Source organism: Lontra canadensis, unplaced genomic scaffold (assembly GCF_010015895.1).
Source record: "Lontra canadensis isolate GAN:19392208 unplaced genomic scaffold, GSC_riverotter_1.0 scaffold2, whole genome shotgun sequence".
NCBI lineage: Eukaryota > Metazoa > Chordata > Mammalia > Carnivora > Mustelidae > Lontra > Lontra canadensis.
The window spans coordinates 58,418,424-58,440,017 of record NW_022630996.1 but is presented as its reverse complement, the minus strand read 5'-3'; the positions used below and the strand labels follow the sequence as shown (position 1 = coordinate 58,440,017).

General features: G+C 39.2%; 1 long non-coding RNA gene across 5 annotated transcripts in view; it reads right to left on the bottom strand.

The window, feature by feature from the left end:
- The window catches only part of LOC116877653, a 131,774-nt gene that overhangs the window by 91,097 nt on the left and 19,083 nt on the right, over nucleotides 1–21,594 (bottom strand). The window contains exons 3-4 of one of the 5 annotated variants that reach the window (XR_004384679.1): nucleotides 17,354–17,546; nucleotides 14,062–14,126 (exon numbers count right to left, since the gene is read on the bottom strand). The exons of 2 other annotated variants lie outside the window; for them this stretch is intronic. This is a non-coding gene — a long non-coding RNA (uncharacterized LOC116877653). Of the gene's footprint in view, nucleotides 1–6,157; nucleotides 6,228–14,061; nucleotides 14,127–17,353; nucleotides 17,547–21,594 lie in introns of those variants that run through there. 2 more of the 5 variants (XR_004384685.1, XR_004384680.1) reach the window with 2 other exon arrangements.

Below are 21,594 nucleotides of genomic sequence, written 5' to 3'. Positions count from 1 at the left end.
ACGTGTGAAAGTCAGCAATAAAACTCTCCTCCAAAGCATTGTAGTTTAGATACAATTGACTGGAAGACTAGCATGAGCAGAAAATAATAGGCCATCATCAGGAAGAATCATGATAGTTATTTTTCATGGAGTGCTATTTGTGTGCTTTTCATTTATGGGCTCTAACCTCTGCAGATTTTTTTAAATTTTTGTTTTAAATTACAATTTTACAGTTAAGAAATTTGGGTCCCCCAAGTTCAACTCATGATAGGTCAAGAGCTGTTGGGTGGGAGAGTTGGGATCCAACCCTGAGTTTGACCTCAGAGACCCTACGTATTCTCTATGCCATGCTAGATTCTTGGCAAGAAAAAGAAAACTATTTGTACCTATTCAAAACAGCTGTATTCTGCTGTATGCTTTTACTTACATGAAATTCTAGAACAGGGAAAAGTAATCATAGAGACAGAAAGCAGATCAGTGGTTGCTTGGGGCAAGGGGAATGAGGAGACTGCAAATAAATATAAGGGAAGTGTTTCTGAATGATGGAAAAGTTTTATATATTGATTACAGTGTTGATCACATTTATACCGTATTTGTCCAGGCTCACTGAACTGTATTCTTAAAACAGGTGCAGTTTATTATAGGCAAATTATACTTCGATAAAGTTGATTTTTTAAAAATCCAACTGAGGGGTGCCTGGGTGGCCTTGTTAAGCGTCTGCCTTTGGCTCAGGTCATGATTTCAGAGTCCTGTGTTCGAGCCCAACCTCTGGCTCCCTGCTCAGCAGGGTATCTGTTTCTCCCATGTCCTTTGATCCTCCTCCCCACTTGTGCTTGCTTGCTTGCTCTCTCTCTGTCTCAAGTAAAAAAATAAAAATAAATAAAAATAAAAATCCAACTGAATCCAGTATTTGGTCCTTTAGACATAAGCTTGGACTACTGGCATTATGTGTCTTTTCATATGTATGTATCATCATGGTGGATATGAAATACTAGCTCTTAGCAATAATTCTGAACTCTTCTGTGTATTGCCATGGCTGAGAAGCTCGAAATCGCATTTCTCTGACTCTTCCACAGCTAATGTTCAGATTGTGAGTTAAATACACTCAAGAGACTTGAAAGGAAGGAGTGAGACCAGGGCCACCTGCCTGCTCTGTTATTTGTTGCTACTGGCAAGTAAGGTCATGCAGACATTGAGTTTTTTGGCAACCACATTCCAAACATCCAGTGTCTAGCTTCATGAGGATTAGAAGTCAGTGGCTGCAAGAGTGACAAGGGTTTTCATGATCCTCAGGCTGCAACTATACAGTGTCCACAAGATTCAAAACTTCCCCCAAAGGTGCTTGACTTCAGATCCTTATGACTGTGGTAGGGGTAAGAGCTCCCCTGGGAAATCAGATGAATAATTACCTCCTAGGAGTTACTTCTGGCATTTCAGTTTAGAAACTGCTCCTAACTACCTGTATTCAATTTCTTTCTACTTATAATTGCTGGAATGGTTTCTGTTTCCCCAGAACTCTACACTGACATTGCTAGGAAAGATGGTGTGGGTTTCTTGGTCAGAATGGCAACTAAAATAATTAGCAGCAGCAGCTGCAGCAGCAGCAGCAGCAGAGTAATAGCAACTTTTTCTGAGTACTGCCTTTCTCCCACATGAACTCACTAAGGTCCATGCAAAGAACAGTTTTATTCTTTCCTCCCTCCTACTCAAACTCTGTGGGTAGGTTCGTCCACTCCTTACTTTTTCAGTCACTCTCAGATCATAAAAATCCTGCAGTTCATTGCAGTCCTCCAGATCAACTCAGTTCAGTCCTTATAATGTCCAGTCCAGGGCCATGTAACCCAATGCTCTCATCTAGGTTAAAGCTTATTTATGCCCTCAGCTTGAGCTTCCTTTGGGCTGGAAGGTCTGTCATTTTTGAGGAAGAGAACATGGTTGGTTTCTGCTCCTTTTCTCTATAAAATCTTTCCGTTGGCTGCTTCAGGATCTTCTGAGGTTGGAATGTGGTAGGGAAGAGGTACAACTAGTCTCTAAAAAAGTCTCTAAACTGGTCTGGATACACTCTGGCATGTGAGCCCCCTGGCTATGGCAGATGTCCAGGGCTGATACTTTCTCTGCCGGCTGCCAACAGGGCTTCCTCAGAGAAATCCCACGGCAGCCTTGAGCCTCCAACTCGCATCTTTCCAGACTGCACAGTCAGGCATCCGCCTCATCTCTATATAGAAAGGTATACTCCGTCTTTTTGCTGAGGTCCATTTTGGCACAAAGCCTTCTTGGGCAGTCTTTCCAAAATGACTCCCGGCTAGCTCCAACCTGCCAGCCCCACTAGGCATATGAGAAAATTTCCCACTTCCTTGCTCTGTTGCCAGTGAGGGAGCATCTGGGTCTATGTGGTCACCAGGCAGGCAGCTACACACATGGTCCTCCACATTTAATTTCTCAGAGCACAAGTCAAACATCAGCTCCTACTTCCCTTGAGCTCTGAAGACTCCCTGTCACCGGACTTGAGGTGAGAAGGAAGCACTCCTCTCCACTCTCACATGAGGAGGAGGAGATCAACTCTCTAAAAATAATTTCTTTTTGGCCTTGTCAGCCTCGGCCCCTTTGTCAGTAGAAGATGGGTGATTGTGTACACCAGCTCAAGCAGTCTCATAGTCTGTGAGCATGTCTTACATCAGTGGTCTGGCAGCTCACTTTAGAATATGGAGGCACTTTGTAATTGTTTACTTTGTTTTTGGTCTTGAAGCCATGAAATTTCGTGTTCATGGCCAATACCAAGACGGAATGTTGTTGAATTATTCCAACAACTCTAAAAGGTAATGAATGACTAATGCTCCCATTTTAGAGACAGAGAAACTGATGTTCAAAGGGCAGAAAATGAGATTTCAACACAAATGAGTATGACTTTAAGATCTTTGGTCTTAAACATTATGATCATATGTTTGACAATGCGAATGCTAATGACTGCTATGGGTTGAATTATGTCACCCAAAACTCATACATTGAAGTCTTAAGGTCTGGTGCCTCAGAATGTGATCTTATTTGGGTGTAGGGTTGTTGCCAAAGTAATTCATTAAAATGGGTCATATTGGAGTAGGGTAGGCCTCTACTCCAATCTGATTGATGTCTGTATAAAAAGGGGAAAGTCTGGACACAGACATGCACACAGGGAGAAAACCATGTAACAATGAGGTAAGCTGCCACAAGCCGAGGGACTGCCAGGAGCTAGGAGAGAGTTCTAGAACAATCCTTCTCTGGGGACTTCTGAGGGACCATGGCCCTGCTAATACCTTAATCATGGACTGTGAGCCTCCAGGCTGTGAAACAATAAATTTCTGTTTTTCAAGCCATTCAGTTTGTGGTACTTTGTTATGGCAGTCCTAGTAAACTCATAAAACAACCGTGTGACAGCCACGGAAGTAATGAAATTTTAGCTGAAATCAGCATTGCGTGAGAGAACCAAGCTGCTAGGAGAAGAAAAGGTATTGGAGGAGCCAGAGTAGGACCAGCTATTTGTTCATGTTGGATGACAGAAAATTGGGCTGGTCATTAGGAGCCTTTGAATGGGTTATTAGGTAGAAAGCTTCCAAACAAATTTCACTTCCCTAAGAACAGGGAAGGATTACAATATTCACCTTGAAAAACTTTAAGAAAACAAAGCTCCAGCCAGGATTTTTCACAGTTGTTTCTGGGAAAGCCTGAAGAAATTTGAAAGTGGGCCAGCAGGAAGTTATACCTGTATCTCAATATACAGAATGAGGAATAAGTGAAGGGACAACACAGTAGAAGCTTATATTTCATATTTCATACACTGATGGCTTTGAGAATAGGAGTACTAAGTTACTAGAATACCTTAATAAAATTTGCTTATACATTAATGGGACCTCAAAACATATAAACAGTTATAAAGATTTTCCAAATTATAATTTGTGTAGAATGTGGAGACACATCTGCATGTCCTAAGCAACATACACACACAAACACATGCAATATTGTTTTAGAGATTTTAGGTTTTAGATGTTAATTTCCAAAAATTAAGGTATATAATTAAATATTAATAAAAATTAATAAATACTTATTTAAAGATTAAAAATCTCTAAAATATTAATAAAATATCTCAAAATATTAATAAAAACATCTCAAAATTTCAATGGCTTGTCACAATAAAGTTTTTTTTTTCCTACTACTACCACAGTCCAGTGTGGGTCAGGTGGCCCTCCTGAAGCTTGTAGCTCTGCCATCTGGAATGCTTGGCCTCCACTGAGGGGAAGGGAGAGATAGGAAAGGCACACTGGTTCCAAATTGTCTTAGTCCCGAAGAGACACATCACTTCTGCCCAGAAGTGTTCAGTTGGTCAGAACAAGTCACATGGCCCAACCTAACTGCAAATGAGGCTAGGTAACACGGGAGAATACTTGGAATATTTAGGGAACAATAATTATCTCTGCCATAAAATTATACAGGGAATAAATGTATAAAAAGGTGCTAACCCCAAAAGTGAGATGTTTGTTAGATGATAAATCCAATGAGAATCTGATCTCATTCATCTTAATGAGCAGCACTCCGATGCCTTCCTATCTATATGCAAATTACTACTCCCTGGTAATTTGACTGTTCAAATTTAGTGCCACTCAAGAGCCCCCTGTTACTTCTGATAGTTCCCAGAGGACTGCCTCACATGTGACCCCTTCCCCTCAAACTAAATCGTTTCGTGTATAAAACAAAAGGAAGGGCATTTGGGAGGGGGCAGTCTGTGAAAGGGAGACAGCAGTGAGAGTCCCAGGACTTAGAGGAGATGTAAAAAGATTGAGGAGAAAGTCTGAGCAGAGGGAGGGAGGCCCAGTCAGATGGCAGCCGGCTGGAGGCCTAGAGCAAAAAGGTGTCTAGTGTACATCCCCTGCGTCAGGACAGTGATACCTAATCTTCAAGTTTAAATTATTTTCAATTTTTTCCTGAGCTGTCAGCCTAAATAATACTAAAACACTGCTATCTCAGAAAAGGAGCCTGGTCTTCAGGATTAAGGAGGCTTGGAATAACTATAGAGACCTTGGTCTCACATGCAAATCCATGATCTGGACCCATATATTACACAAATTCACTTCTTAGACCCTGTGCCCCAAGTTTTCTTCTTAAGAAATACTGTCACTGTGGAAATCATCTCTGTAGGAAAATGGAAAAAAAAGGATTTTTCTGGACAGGGGTAAGGCCTCACAGAGAGCAGATGACAGCACAGATTTAAAAGTGGGTCTAGGCGGCCTATTTTCATAGCTTTTGCCAGCAGTGTTCAGCAGGGGAAAAAAAAAAGAAAGCAGCTTTCTATATTTGCATTGTATTATATTTGCATAAGTAAACCCTAGAGGGATACCAAAAAAGCTAATAAAATAGCTACTTGGTGTGGGAAATGGGGGGAAATAGGACAGACAAGTGCAGGGGTAGTAGTGAGAATTTTCAGTAGGCACCCTTCTATATAATCTGATTTTTAAACCATGGGAATATATTATCTATTCAAAACTGTAAACACAAGCAGGGAGGAGAAAGTCTTCCAACCACCATAGCCTTGTGTTCAAGCTGCTTTGGGAGAACAAAAGGCTTGAAGCAAAATCAAGAGTAAAGCAGTGTAAAGTAGCCACCAGAAGAATGAGGCTGTGAGCACAAGCAGGAAATGGGAGGGAGAGATAACTGAAGGAGCAAAGAGCCCCTGATTCTATTCCTCATTCTTTTTTTTTTTTTAGTTTTTTATTTTTTTATAAACATGTAATGTATTATTAGCCCCAGGGGTACAGGTCTGTGAATCGCCAGGTTTACACACTTCACAGCACTCACCATATCATATACCCTCCCCAATGTCTATAATCCCACCACCCTCTCCCTACCCCCCTCCCCCCGGCCACTCTCAGTTTGTTTTGTGACATTAAGAGTCTCTTATGGTTTGTCTCCCTCCTGATCTCATCTTGTTTCATTTATTCTTTTCCTACCCCCCAAACCCCCCACGTTGCATCTCCACTTCCTCATGTCAGGGAGATCATATGATAGTTGTCTTTCTCTATTTGATTTATTTCGCTAAGCATAATACCCTCTAGTTCCATCCATGTCATCGCAAATGGCAAGATTTCATTTCTTTTGATGGCTGCATAGTATTCCATTGTATATATATACCTCTTCTTTATCGATTCATCTGTTGATGGACATCTAGGTTCTTTCCATAGTTTGGCTATTGTACTCCTCATTCTTTAAAGCTCTCAAGATCTCTGGGGGGAAACCAGAAGAAGAGGAGGGTGATGGTGGGCTCTCTGTACAGTGCAGAATGCAAGGTAAATACTTTGACATTTTGAATATAAGATGAAAGGGTGGCCTGAGAAGGGGAGGACGTGGGAACATCCAGGTGGTAGACACTTGGATTATTCTAGCATGACATTCAAGACTCTTGACGATTTGACCTGATCCTTTCACTTCTTTACTGGAACACTTCTCTAATTAAGGACCAGTCCAGGCTAAGTGTTAGTGTTTTATTCATCCGGTGATGAATAAAAAATTAAGAAGCTCATAGTTGGGTTGCTAAAAACTGACTTAAAAACAACCAGGTGTTACTTGTGTTCTGCTAGGAAAGTGTACAGTTTCAGTGGGGCCACAAGTGAGAAGTGGACAACTGTGCCTGGAGGATACCTGGTCATGAGGCTTCATGGTCAAGAAAAACCTTGAGTGAAGTCCTGGAGGGTGAATGGATGTGCTGGGAAGTGGGGGAGGGAAGGAGGGCACTCCTGGCACAGCCATCTGTGCATAAGCTCAGACCAGTGACACAAGATGGGGTTGGGCTGGGCAAGCAACTCCATGTGGCAAAAAGATAAATGAAAGGGGTGCTAAGAGTTGCAGCTGGAGAAGCAGGCAGAGAGGTTTTGTATGCCATGGGCTCTTATCCTATAGACAGCCAGGTGTTATTAAGGGTGAGCCAAAGATCCCATAGTCATCTGATAACACTGGCTTCAGTCCTGAGAACAGATTGGATCCACCAGAGGGATATGAGGCTGGAAGCTGGTGAGATGCAGAAGCAACCACTTCCATAGAAACAGGGAAACTGAAGAAAGCCTGAAATGAAGCGTTTACCTTCCACCTGATATCCTGCAGTGATTGTGCTCCCTGGGAGGCCTTGAACAAGTTCCTTAATGTCTCCGTGGTTTAGTTTACTCATCTGCCAAATTACCTGCCATACAGGGTTACCATGCAGGTTAAATAAAACAAAGCAATGTATGTGAAGTACCAGGCACATGGAAAGTACTTGATGATGGGTAAAAGTGATTATTCCCTAATACACCATTAGCCCAGGACTTCGGTACTCTCACTTCTAGGAAGTCATGGTGCACTGTGGGAATTTCAGTTACCCATGGCTGCATAGTAATAAAATCTCACAAAACATAGTGGCTTCAAACAACCTCCACGATTCTGTTGGTCTTATTGGGGCTCCCTCATAAGGCTGCACTTAGCTGGTGGCTCAGCTACACTAGGAGGCCTAAGGAGGTGGCTTTACCCACAAGCCTGGGACCTTGGCAGAAATGACTGGCAGGCTGGAACTTAACTTTCTCCATATGGTCTCTCATTATTCCATTATGTAACCCAAGCTTTATACATGGTGGCTGACTTCCAAGACAGTGAAAACAGAAGCTGCAAGCCCTCTTATGCTATGAAACAAACCATCCCCAAACAACCCAACCATTAATTTTATTTATTTGCTTATGATTCTGCAACTTGGGCAGATTGGCAACTCAACTCTGTTCCACACGGTATTGGCTGGCGCAGCTCAACGTAAAGCCACAGGATCCAGGGTACCAGGCTTCACTTGCATGACTGACACCCAGCTGAGGTGACTGAAATAGCAGCAGACTGGCTGGGCTTCTCTCTCCACTCCCCACCTCATCATTCAGTAATCCAGCCTCAGCTGCCTTACATGGAGGCCACATCCCGAGAGGGCTATAAGGGAATCTGCAAGGCCTTCTAAGGTCAGGGTGTACAAGTCATGCCACATCATCTTCACAACATCCTATTGGTCAAAGCTAGTCACACGGGTCTAGTCCAAATTCAAGGTAAAGGAAATAGACTCCATCTCTCAATGGGAGGATTGGAAAAGTAACCTTGCAAAAAGGTGAGTGGAATGGGAGTGGGTAGCTGGCTATCCCTCAGAAAGCACTGGTGTGGGAGGGAGATCCTCATTCTGCCACTCAGTAATCATTTTCTCCCAAATTTAGTAAACTTAGATTGACTATCCAGTACCTGGATTGTCTTTTTAAATATGGGGTATCCCCTGTTGTGAGCACCATCTTTTATGATCCAACACTAGATGTGAATACATTAAGGAAAAGATTCTATGGTAACCATTTCTCTACGTTCAGAATTTTGCATGATGCCTGGCACTGAGTAACAGTACAGTGCTCAGTATGTGTACTAAACTAATACATAAACAAGTAATAAATAAATAAATAACACCAGTATTAACTCTTCACTGGGTACTTCCCACACACCAAGAACTGTTCTAAACACTTCACATGTATTAATGATTCATTTAAATATTAAAGCCATAGGAGGTAGGCACTATCATTCCCTGATTCAAATGAGGATTCCAAGGCACGAAAGGCTGCAGAGTTCACCCAAGACTACACAGCTAATATGTGGTGGCTCTGGATCTGGACCCACTTGACCTGGCTCTAGCGCCTGCTTTGAATCACCACGCTTTGCTGCTTTTGTAAAAGTGTAAACAATTGCAATGAAGACAGGATCGCAAACTGAAGAAACAGTGGACTTGGAAAGGGGTAATTACATAAGGCATGAATCATTCTAGAAGCACTATAGCATGCTGGTGAAGCACAGAGAATCTGGAGTCAGATAGGTATTGACTTCAAGTACAATTCTCCACCAAATACTACTCTATGACTTTGGATGGGATACTCCCCAAGTCTCAGTTTTCTCATCTGAAAATTAAGTCTAAGAATAATACCTAACTCAGAATACTGTGGTGAGGCTCCAGAGAGAGAGCAGGTACAGTCCTCACTTCAATGTTCGTAAGTAAATATTCCCACAAACCAGCAACATGGAAATGACAAACACAGTTCAGGATAAAAACAGGAGGGGAGAGGTTCTGAACCTTTTTAGGTTTTGTCCTTCCCCTTTCAAAGGTCTAACCCACACCAAGAGATTCTGGCATATGGTAATTTTTGAATAAACTTTGAAGATCCTGGCATATAGAAATTTTTGTTAAGTGACAACCAGAGCTATCAGTGGTCTCTAAGGCAATGAAAAAAAGAAAAAAATTAGGGTCAGATGCAGGTACATGTACACTCTCTCCCAAAAAAGTTTCTTTTAACTTGTACTTAATACAAGGAAGTGTTTTTCCTTACCTTGGGAATTAAAAGTCTTCATTAGAAAGTTAAGAGGGGCACCTGGGTGGCTCAGTTGGTTGAGCATTCAACTCTTGATTTTGTCTCAGGTCAGGATCTCTGGGTGGTAAGACTGAGCCTCCTGAGGGGCTCCATGCTGAGTGTGGAGCCTGCTTAAGATTCTATCTTTCCCTCTCCCTCTGCCAACCCCCATCTAAAAAAAAAAAAAAAAAAAAAAAAAGGAAAAGAAAGTCAAAAGTCAAGAGAAGGGGCACCTGGGTGGCTCAGTGGGTTAAAGCCTCTGCCTTCGGCTCAGGTCATGATCCTAGGGTTCTGGGATCGAGCCCCGCATCGGGCTCTCTGCTCAGCAGGGAGCCTCCTTCTCCCTCTCTCTCTGCCTGCCTCTCTGCCTCCTTGTGATCTCTGTCTGTCAAATAAATAAATAAAATCTTAAAAAAAAAGTCAAGAGAAGTTTGAATGTTAAAAATGTCATTTTTAAAATCCAGAATGCTATGTTGACCTTTTGGTAGAGGTAGAGTCTATCGATAAAAGTTTCTAAAGGGCTACTATAAGCAGAAAGAAAAGGCTAGGTAAAATAGTAAAGCATTATAAATCTCAAGTCAAGGGGACTACCCAAAAGAGCAAAACACAGAAAATGATTGATCTCTATAAGAAAGAAAACTCTAGCATGCTAAAAAGCTAATGCCGGTTTTCAAATTAAGTTTCAAGAACACTATAAAGAAAATCAATATATAAACACAAAGCGATGAAAGGTTTGGAACCTATTGACACTGGTTTTATTAAAAGGAGATCACATTAGCTAAGTTGAATAAGTCTGTGATTGATAGATGAAGAAAGAAAAGTCATGGACATGGTCACCGGGGTTGTCTAAATAATTTTTTTTTTTTTTTTTGGCACATCAGTGAAGCCTTTATTAGAAAATTAGCAGACAACTGCTGTAGAAATAGAAAATGACGCATCTTAAATTTCACTGGCAAAGATGACAATAGAGAATCCTCCTGTCCTCAGGCAAGGGAGGTCAGTGGGAGTAAGAATCTGAGTGACAACAGTGATGGTGGGGAGTAGGTGGGTGGGAGCTTCCGAGCCTACGCCTTCCTTGCTTCCACCACACATAAGAACCACCAAAAAGGGTTTGTTTTTCATGCAGAAACTAAATCTCTTTTTTGCTTCAAATTATAAATACAAGTTGAAGTAGATGATTATAAAACTGCAATAGATCTTTCATAAGAAGACTTTCATAAAAGAACTGGCTCCATAAGGCTCTGGAAGATGAGAGCCTCTACAAGGTATGCAATGTTCCTTTCTTACTTAGCCTGTTCATTATGCACCTCCACAGACTATAAATGATCCAGCATAAGCATTTTTTGGGAAAGAGGCAGAAAAGGCAATATTTACTTCAGGTATAAAAGCCTAAGAGTATTTTAGAAAGAGAAGATAAAAATAATATACAAGGCTGCTTGATTTTCATGGACTAAAACAATGGGATTCATTCAATCATTTATGTAGCAAATACTTGTCAAATACATGGTATGTGCCAGGCACTGTTCTAGAAACTGGAGAGACAGCAATAAAGAAGACAAAGTTTCCGCTCTCTTGGGCTTGCATTCTAACAGTAAAACAGACAATAACAAAGAGACGTATAAAAAGTGATTGGGGTGCCTGGCTGGCTCAGTCAGAAGAGCAATGTGACTCTTGATCTTGGGGTCATGAGTTTGAGCCCCATGTTGGGTGTAGATGTACTAAAAAATATAAATAAACTTAAAAATAATGTTTTAAGTGATTGAGTTCTATGAAGAAACATAATTCAGGGTAAAAACAGGAGGGGAAAGGTTATGAACCCTTTTAGGTTTTGTCCTTCTCCCTTCAAAGGTCTAACCTCACACCAAGAGATTCTGGCATATGGTAATTTTTGAATAAACTTTGAAGATCCTGGCATACAGAAATCTTTGTTAAATGGCTATCAGAGCTATCAGTGGTCTCTGGTGAGCACAAGTCTCCAGAGTATTTGCTGGTGAGCATGCTAGAGTCACATGGGAGGAGCCCCATGACAGGTCACAGGGACTAGGGGGATTGAAGAACTACAAAGGAAACATAAACCATGGGGTCTTTTTCATGCAGTTCCTGCCTGATGAAGATATCTTTCTACCTCCAAAAATGACCCCAAGAACGCAGGGCTGGGCAGGCTTCTCATCTGGCCACCACATGAAACAATACTCACTCACAGAAATTCCTTTCATTGTGCACAAATCCTGACACTTCCTGGGCCTCAACTCATTCCCAGGATACCCCACCTGCTCTCCTTTAGACCCGAAGGCACAAAAGATTTATTTCCCTAAAAAGAAAATTATACTTCCTTTGAGAAGGACCCAGAACTGAGAGAAGCTGGTTTATCCTCCCTGAGAAGTAAAAGGGTCCAAAATTTAGAAGCTTTCAAGGACATAGAGTTTCTTTTACTCTCTCCCAACACTGAGTGTGAGTGTGAATACGAGTGTCTCTGAGGGACTGTATGTGCATCCCTATTGATCCTCTCCTTCAGTCTCCTGTTCTCCCTTCTGTAGTGGGCTACTAAATTGCTAATCCTATTATTTGAACACTGGGGGAAACTGAAACGGTACTAGAAGTCATAGTGGCATAACTGAATCAGGTTTTTTCATATAAACAATAATGAGAGAAGATTTGGGTTTTGACCAAGGGTTTAAGGAATGATCAGGAAGACCAACGGTTTAATCAATTATAAATTATAAAGCTATGTCATAGAAGTGTATATACCTAAATAAAGGGTTTTAGTAATAAATCTAATATGTTGGTTTCTTGAATGTTTGCATTAGTTAAAGGCTACAACATAAATGGCTCTTTACCAGTTGATGACTCAATTATGTTTACTTTTTTAAAATAGATACTATTATTAAAATGTTCATTGCACTAAAACACATTTTTAATTGATGTTTCTTCTGAAAGAAATATGAAGACAGAAGTACCACATTTATTATTATTAAAGAGAAAACTCAGGCCCAAAATGGTGTCACTTAGGTTAAGGCCCCAAGTCAGTAACTGGGGCTTAAAACCTAATCTAATTGCAATTTCAACCTCTCTCAGAAAGATGAGTCTTAACCATGTCAGTCAGGAATTTTCGGATGAGCACCAATGAGGTAATCTGTCTGGACTTTCTCTATTCCCTCAAAGGAACATGAGGTCATATGCATAATAAGATCTCTTGTCTTTCCCCCTAAGGGAAGGTGATCTTGTCTGAAACAATCCTTTCTTTATTTTGCTTATAACTTTCTTGCTTTACCCTCCTTCCTAGGAAAACCTTCCATTTTGTCCAACTCCCCTGAGAGCCCCTCTACTTGCTAGATTGGTTGCTGCCTGATTCATGAATCTTTTAAGAAAGCCAATTATATCTTCAAATTTACTCAGTTGAATTTTTTTTTTAACATTATAAAGGGCAAATTGAGTTTACTGAATTGTTACACTCAGCAAAAGTGGAACTTGGCCAATCAAGAAACAAGGCCATTTCCATGTTCAGGAACCAATACAACTTAATTAAAGGTAATCGAACAAGCTAATGGTTATGTTAAGTAATAAATAAATCAGGAAGTGAGTCAAGGTCAAGTACATAGAAACAAATGGCTCCAAGAAAAGCAATTGCCTAAGGAGGAATATAAAATGAGATAACAGGCTCACCTACATAATAGCAATATATTATTAGCTAGAAATGATCATCTCTGCTATTCAAATACCACAGTAAAACATTATCATTTTTATTCCTATCTCTGTTACAACCTTTGAACTGCAATAGTGAAAAAGAAAGAAGGATGCAAAGCTGTAAATCTAAACTCATACAAATAGGTGGAAACTAAAATTTGAAGGTATCTACTTTATACCAGGCATATCCATTATCCTATTTCAACCTCTTCAAAACTCCTCAAAAAAAAAAAAAAAAAAAAAAGAGAGAGAGAGAGAGATTGGGCCTTAATTTATCCATTTTACACATACTAAAATTGTCTCACAGAGAGGTCTTGTAATGGATCTAAGTAATAAAACTAGCAATCAATCAATCAATCAATCAAAACTAGCAAGTAGTGGTACTGGAATTTGAACCCAGGTCTGCCTACTTCCAAAACCCTTGTTTATCCTGCTCCATAAACCCAGCCTCTTTTCTGATCCCAATTAAATAGGTCCTGGTAAGTGAGATGTAAGCACAGGTTCTGGGAGCCTGGGCGTGGTATGGAACAGGACTGAACTTTGGGCCTCAGAGCCAAGAGCCAAAAATACCAAATAATAAAAACAACAATGATAATGATAATATATACCAGACACTGAGACAGAATAAAGAGCCAAGAAGACAGCCAGAAAGTCTATCAGAAAGATACCGACCAGTGTTTCAAGAAGTACTGGGCTCTTGTTGGACACTCATCCTTTCAAAATGACTCATGAAAAAAAAAAGGAATCTTTAAGACTCAGAGGTGTGAGACGGTATAGAAGGGAAAGCCACCATCACCTGTAAGATTAGACAGTGACAAAACCCAAATAACCACATGAAGCTAGGGGCAGAGGAGCACTGGCACCTTCCTATCTCTCAGATGGGACAATGGTGGTAGTAAGAAGAATACCAACCACAGCAGGAGCAACAGCATCTCATGGAATAGAGAGAGGTGAGGCCCAAGTCGGGGTTACACTTCCTTTCTACCCATTGTACTGGGCAGTACAGGCACAGTGTCCAGGCCTAGAAGCATTTCAAGGGCCTAAAAAAAGGTTTTATGCCTGAAGAAGAAAAGAAACTATTGGGCCCACAATACAAAAGAAGGAAAAAATGGAAAAATTGGAATTAACAAATATTGAACTAAATATCTAAAGGTAATATCAAGTCATGCAGTCAATTGCTGTTAAACCTTCACTTGGTTATATGAGAATACCTCTGATGAGAAATGGCTGCCCTTGAATATGTCTGATATGACATGGAGTGGAACCAACAAAGGAAGAGGGGCTGAGTGTTGTTCCACTCCCAACCTCCAAGATGTCAGCTGGGGTTGCCCTCTATAGCTTCTCCAGACTTCAGCCCCAAGCTATAAACAGGAGGCTTCTTTCTTCCTCAGAGCCACATCTAATTATGGCATCTCCATAAGAGGCCTGATAAAAATGGCCAAACATATTTAATTCCAGTTTATCACTCACAGCCACTTTCCCCTCAGCATATAGTGATTCTCTCCACTTCTTGACTCCTCTCTTTTTCCCAACCCTAGGAAAAATCCCATCTGATGACACTGACTCCAGGTTTCAGGGGGACCTCAGGAGGTGTAACTAATCAGCTTGGCAAGTTTAAGATTTATGTCCACTAAATATAAAGGGAGAACATAAATTAAGAACAAAAGTTATACTATTTATAAATGATATTGCATGAACTGAAATCATGTACTACTCAGGAAAAGAAAACATAAGATAAACATTAGAATTGACATTTCTATTGATATAAGATCCATTTAAAAATATTCAAAGTATTTTCCTGTGTTTTGTTCTATATTTGATAATGAAAGATGACCATGATATGACTGATATATCAGATATGACATGAAAAAGACTATAAAACAATATGACCATATGATTCTCATTTTGTTTTAAACACGATGTGTGTTTGTTCAAAGAATGAAAAAGTCTAAAAAAGCGAAGATAAAAATGTAACTCATAAGAGTTTTGTTTGGGTGATAGGATTATAAGTGAAGTTGTTGTTTTTTTTAATTTTTCTATAATAAACATATTGTTACTGGAAAAGTTAATGAAAGGAAAAGTTATGACCTAGTCTTCAAGAAACATTTTACTATGGGATACAGAGAACGGGATTAGTTTATTTTGGGGGGAAAATAAATGATGCTATTTAAAAGTTTATACCTTGTCAGCAAATGAGCTTTTAAAGAGAAATTCAATAAGCTTCAGAAAACTCTGGATCCCTCTCCTGGCTCACCCATGGGCTATTTGTGCATTTTGGGCAAATCATTCTGAGAGTTTATTCGTCTTGATCTATAATTTCCCCAGAACTGGGACACCTGGGTGGCTCAGTCACTTAAGCTTCTGCCTTCAGCTCAGGTCATGATCCCAGGGTCCTGGGATCAAGTCCCGTATGACCGGGCTCCCTGCTCAGCAGGGAGCCTACTTCTCCACTTCTGCCTGCCACTCTGCCTGCTTGTGCTCTCTCTCTCTCTCTCTCTCTCTCTCACACACACACACACAAATAAATAAATGAATAAAATCTTTAAAATTTCCCCAGAACTAACATTCCCTGACTTCACATTGCTACTGTTAACTACTAATAGGGATAGCTCTTTCCTTTTCCCTACCAGGTAAGAATTTGAAGAATAAATTCACAAATTTATTCTTCAGATGTGTCCATACATCTATCCACTTGTTCAACTAACATTTATTGGCAAATTATTATGCTCCTGGAACTTAGCTGAAGCATCTTATGTTACTTGATTGCCTGAATCTTGTTTTCTAGGTAGATTTTTCAGGGAAAAATATTCCATGAGTCCTTGCATGTTCACAACTGCTTTGTTTTTCTGTAGTTTATACTTAAAAGCACTTTTCATGTGTGTAAAATCTCTGTTTCATGTTTTCTTTTCTTGAGTCTCTTAAATATGTTGCTCTATTATATTATGCTGTGGATAAATCTGATGAAAATGTAATTTTATTTTTTCTTCATAAGTAACTTTCTCTTTATGCCCGATGTCCAAAAAGTGCTTGCTTTACATTCCAGTTTTACTAAATGATATCTTAGTGTTTACAATTCTGAGTTTATTTGCCAAGGTTAATGGGGTGATCTTTCAAAACAGAAGTTCCAATTTTCTTAAGGAAAGATTTTCCAATTTTCTTAAAGAAAATCTTCTTGTGCTATGGATTTTTTAAATTTGTTTTGTTCTATTGCTTTCATCTTCTTCCTCCAATATAAATTATGCTTATGTTGGATCTTCTTTTCCTGTCTTCCAAAGCTCTCATGCTCTCATTTTTCTCTTGAATTATTTCTCTCTCCTTTTCTCACTTTCCCTTTGTTTCTTTCTCTTACTTTTTCTCCTTTATAAACTGTATTTACCAATTTCTATTTCTGGCCATGGTGGATTAGATTGTCTTAGGACAATATGAAGGTATTTGAAGAATCCTCACTCAGGCAGTGAGGATATATGGGGACTTCATCTGGAAAAACAAAGGAATCTGAGAAGAGTAACTGAAAAGATGAGAATTTGAGCAAAACTTTCCATAGGTTCAAGGTGTATGGAGAAAATTAGAGTTCAGAGCCATGTAAGAAAGAGAGGAATCTATAAATTTCAGTTAGGACCAAAAAGGGACACACCTGTAAATAGGCCAGCCCTTACATGACTTGAGCCCAGTTCTGAATCTTACCAATCCCGAACTGATGTTTAGCCACCTCATTTCTCAGTTTCCTAATTATAATGTATGCTGTTCTTTCATACTTTTTACTTATTGTTATCTTAATTTCTTTTGGATAATTCTGTTATTTAGTTTTCATCTGATTTTTGTTGTATATTTTCTAGAATACATTAATTATCCAGTTTCATCATGTGGTCCATTTTTTAAAATAGTAGTATATTTAGTAGCGACAATATTCTTTTCTGTTGCTCATGTATAAACAAATCCAAGTGTTCCATATCTTTGGAAAAATGATTCCCTTGTAGGGAATTGAGATGCATTATGGTAGCTTTCCTACCTCCACTGCTTGAGAGCTTTCTCCTGCACTGTTTACAAAGACTATAGATAAAGATACAAATAGAGATATAAATAGCCTCTTCATGTAGTCATACCCACTTTCTGAGATCTGCCATCTTTGGAATCCTACCTTCCCCCAAAGTGTTTGATCCTTTTCTCCCCTTTGCCCTAAGAGTTCCTGTCCTGCTCAATTTGAATTCTCTTCACAGTATTTTCCTTAGGACAGGAATTTTATTAGATATTTCTGAGTTCTTTGAGCATTTGAGCCACAGCAGTACCTTCTGATCTCTCCATAGTTCTTGAGTGTATAGCTGTGCTCTTCTCATTCCACTCACCCATAACTGGAGCCTGAAGTCTTCTCCTTTTCACTGTTATTCTCACAATATTCAATTTGCTGAGAATTCCATTCCAGGAAGGACTCTCTCTCCTTTGGAGTATATCTTGGCAATCACTGTAGTTTTCCCTCACTATCTGAAAGTAGAATGTTCTTATGAAAGTTTTCACAAGCCAAAATCTCATGAAGTGAAGAACTAATTATGATAACTTATATGAAAAACTTTTTAGAGTTCCCAGCCAACCCCCCCCCAAAACCTCTCTTAAGCTTTTCTGATACCTAAGGACACATCTTGCTAATGAATGCACAAAATAAATTGAGATAAAGCACAGATGCCATGGATAGAGTTCAAAGCTATGGCAGCTGGATGCTGAGATGCTAAGTGTAGTTCCCAGGGAAGGAGCTTCAGGGTGCCACTCTCACTGCTCTGGGTGCTCACTTCATCTATAAACACTGAACACTATTTTTGCTTTTTACCTTTCTTCATAAAAGTAAAAATGCTCTTTGGACTTCTTTTAGATCACAAAAAGAGGTACCAATGTAGGTCTTTTGTACAAGTGAAATGGCCTAACATGAACTTTCTAAAATCAGAGGAAATCTGTATTCCAGTGTTCACAGAACCATTAAAACTCTCTTTCTCTCCCCTCCACTACTTCTGCATAGCTGGTAAGCCTAGACATGTCCTGTATTGTTTGTGGTTTGGGTAAGGTAAACCATAATCTGAAATGGTATTCTGAGGTCCATGGGGGATGTTTTGTTAGTTGAGGATGTTGTGACATTAGTTTTGTTCATTGAGGATGTTGTGAATAGAAGTTTTCTTTTGCTATTTTAATTGTTTAGTATGTTTTTAGGAAGGGGAATTGGAGAAATTTAAAAACTACGCATAATGAACGTGCCTTGACCTGAAGTCAACATGGACTTATTTTTATATCATGATGCGATCAAGCAAGGCAACATAATCACTGATTCTTCATTATTCCACTGTCTTGACTGGCTTCTAAGATGATAGTTACTTCTGAAGTACTTTCTGTTCAACTTTGTTTAGTGTTTATTAGCTTCCCTAAAATTATTCTTTGGAAATATAATCAGCCTCTATCTCAGAGTTGTCCACATTCTAATATTGCTTTCATTTTCGTCACCAACTTCTCTTCAAATTATGGCTTCCATCATCAGCTAGGCTCAGATCATACACATACATTCTGAACAGTTTATTGAATCAATGATATTCTTTTTCCTTTAAAATCAGACTTCATTTGAGAACTTCCTTATGCTCCAATTGCTGTATTTTCCTCCTAGGCATGTTTCAAATTGTTCTTTATATTTCAAGAACTTCAGTCAGAATACCTCCTTTAATGTTCAAAGGACTTAGCAAATCAAAAATGGTTTCCTCAAGTTAATATTGTATTAACTTTGCAGTAATTCCTTCCAAATGAAAATTGGCACATTCAAGTCCGTTACCCTCACACTGCTAGAACTGACATATTTCTCTGATGAATAGAAGAAAATTACTATATCTCTCTGCAATTTTGTAGACTCTCTCTACTCTTCAGAACTTGTTAAAATGTCCCTTCCTTTTCTCTAAAGAAATGAAATTAAATGGTGAATAGGAGTGGGGAGAGTGGCCTCAAGTCTCTAATGATCTACTGCAGGGTTCTGTACTTTACTTTGTTTGAATTAATTCAATCAATACTCCAACCTTCCATGAATACCTCCTATGTGCTAAGTTTTGTGTTGAATAGAAAAGATATGTAAGAAATTATATTCCAAGAGAGGCCTAGAGTAAGATGTGGGTTAGAATCTTTATCTATACCTCCTAATAGGTGGCTTGAGTTAGCTATTTGATCTCTCTGAGCCCCAATTTCCTTATCTCAGTGTAAATCCTACATGATACAGGTGTTGTGAAAATTTAACATGTATATAACATTTTATATTATACATACTTTATATATTAAACACACATATATTTGTATATATATGTACATATATAATTTTTATAGCAGCTGTATCATGTAGGAATTTTATACATAGGTATGTTTGTGGTCAGCAGTGCTCAATAAATGTTTGTTCCTTTTGGATGATGTTATAATCTACTAACAATTTGATAATGTTTCTTCTCCTTTTACCTCTCCAACCACACAAAATGGCTACTATATAGCCTATTGATTTTCTTAACAAAATGAATTAAAATTGATTATGTTCTATGATGTTTTAAGATTCCTCCTATATCAAATTGTGCGACGTTTGTGAAATGTATTGCAGTAACTGGCAGGGTTCTTGATCTGAGGTCATACACTCCCCTAAGGGGTTAAGGGAGTTTTTGAACATCCTGAAATTGCATACAAATCAATGATGTCCATGACTTAGGCACTTTTGGAAGGAGGTTCATTGCTACCACCAGATTTTTAATGGGACTGAGAAACAAAAAACTAAAAGCAAAAATCATGAGGGTGTTATAAAATCAGAGTATACATTGTATACTTCAGAAGTCAGACACTATCTATGCAATTTCCTTTTTTATACTGCTTAGCACAGAGCCAGAAAGAGCAAAGAACTTAATCTTTTCTTTCAATGAAAGTAATAATGACATCCCTTTCTCTACTAGGAGGAGCAGATATAAAAAATATAAAAATAAGAACTGAAAAATAAAAGGAAGAGATTGAAAGGAGTCAATCACAGTCAAACACTGAGGGCAGTGAAAGAGCAGGAAGCAAAGAAAAAGAAGAGAAAAACAACCCCTGCCATCTTACCTTACCCCATCCCCAAAACACATGCAAATAAAAAAAAGAAGGCAAGGGAAAGAGGGAGGAGGAGGAAAGAAGTGGATGGAAAGAGAAGTAGAAATGCAAAGCAGTTGAAAGAGTAAGGAAAAGAAAGTGATCTTTCTGTTAGACTGTGGTTAAGTTTGTTCCCTTCCTGACTGGATCCTCCTCCACCAATACTGCCCTCAAGGCAAATGCTCCCCAGAGATTCAACAGAAAAAGAAGTTTCACAGATTGAATGAAGGTACATAAAATTCTAATTTTAGTTCAATTTGATCATAATGCCTTTTGTAAGTCACTGTTTTACCTGAATTTTCCTTATCTGCAACATCTACATAGTTAATGTCAGTCAACTAGAAAAAGTTCCTTTCTCCATGTGAGCTGTATCACAAAAATTCATTTTAAGGTGATCTAATTTGAAGAATGCACTTTTCTATAGAAATAGTGTTAAAACATTATCATAACAGTTCACAAAAACATATTTAACATACAATGGAAGAAAAGGGAATTGGCCTTTCAGGCGTCAGCTGGATAAATGAGTACAACATCTCTCCTCATTTCCTTTCTCACACACTTCAGGGAGCTTTATACTCACCAATGTTGCTAAGTTGGGGGATATGTCTGCACTTAAAAGATAAAAGGCAGAGATACTATAAAAGGCCACTGACACAAGAGAAGCAAAACTAGCTGAATTTCCTGATGCTTATTTCTTTCTTCAACTCCTTTTTTGCCCCACATGTGTGTCTTGTGTGTCTTTCTTGCCCCCATTATCTTTGTGTGTGGGGGGGGTGGGGAATGTAGAAATCATCTTTCTTTCTTTTTTTTAATTCAATTAGCCATCATAAGTACATCATCAGTATCAGACGTAGTATTCAATGATTCATTAGTTGCATATAACACCTAGGGCTCATCACATCACATGCCCTCCTTAATGTCCATCACCCAGTTACCCCATGCCCCCCACCACCTTCCCTTCCACAACTCTCAATTTGTTTTCTGGAGTCCAGAGTCTCTCATGGTTTGTCTCCCTTTCTGATTTCTTCCCATTCAGTTTCCCCCCGTTCCCCTATGATCCTCTGAGCTATTTCTTATATTCCATATATGAGTGAAACCATATGATACCCTCCAGTTCCATACACATCAATGTAAAAGGTAGATATTCATCCTTTCTGATGGCTGAGTACTATTCCATTGTATATATGAACCACATCTTCTTTATCCATTTACCTATTGAAGGACATGTTGGCTCTTTCCACAGTTTGGATATTGTGGACATTGCTGCTATGAACATTTGGGTGCACGTACCCCTTTGTTTCACTACATCTGTATCTTTGGGATAAATACGCAGTAGTGCAACCACTGGGTCATAGGATAGCTCTATTTTTCACTTCTTGAGGAACATCCATACTGTTTTCCAGAGTGGTGT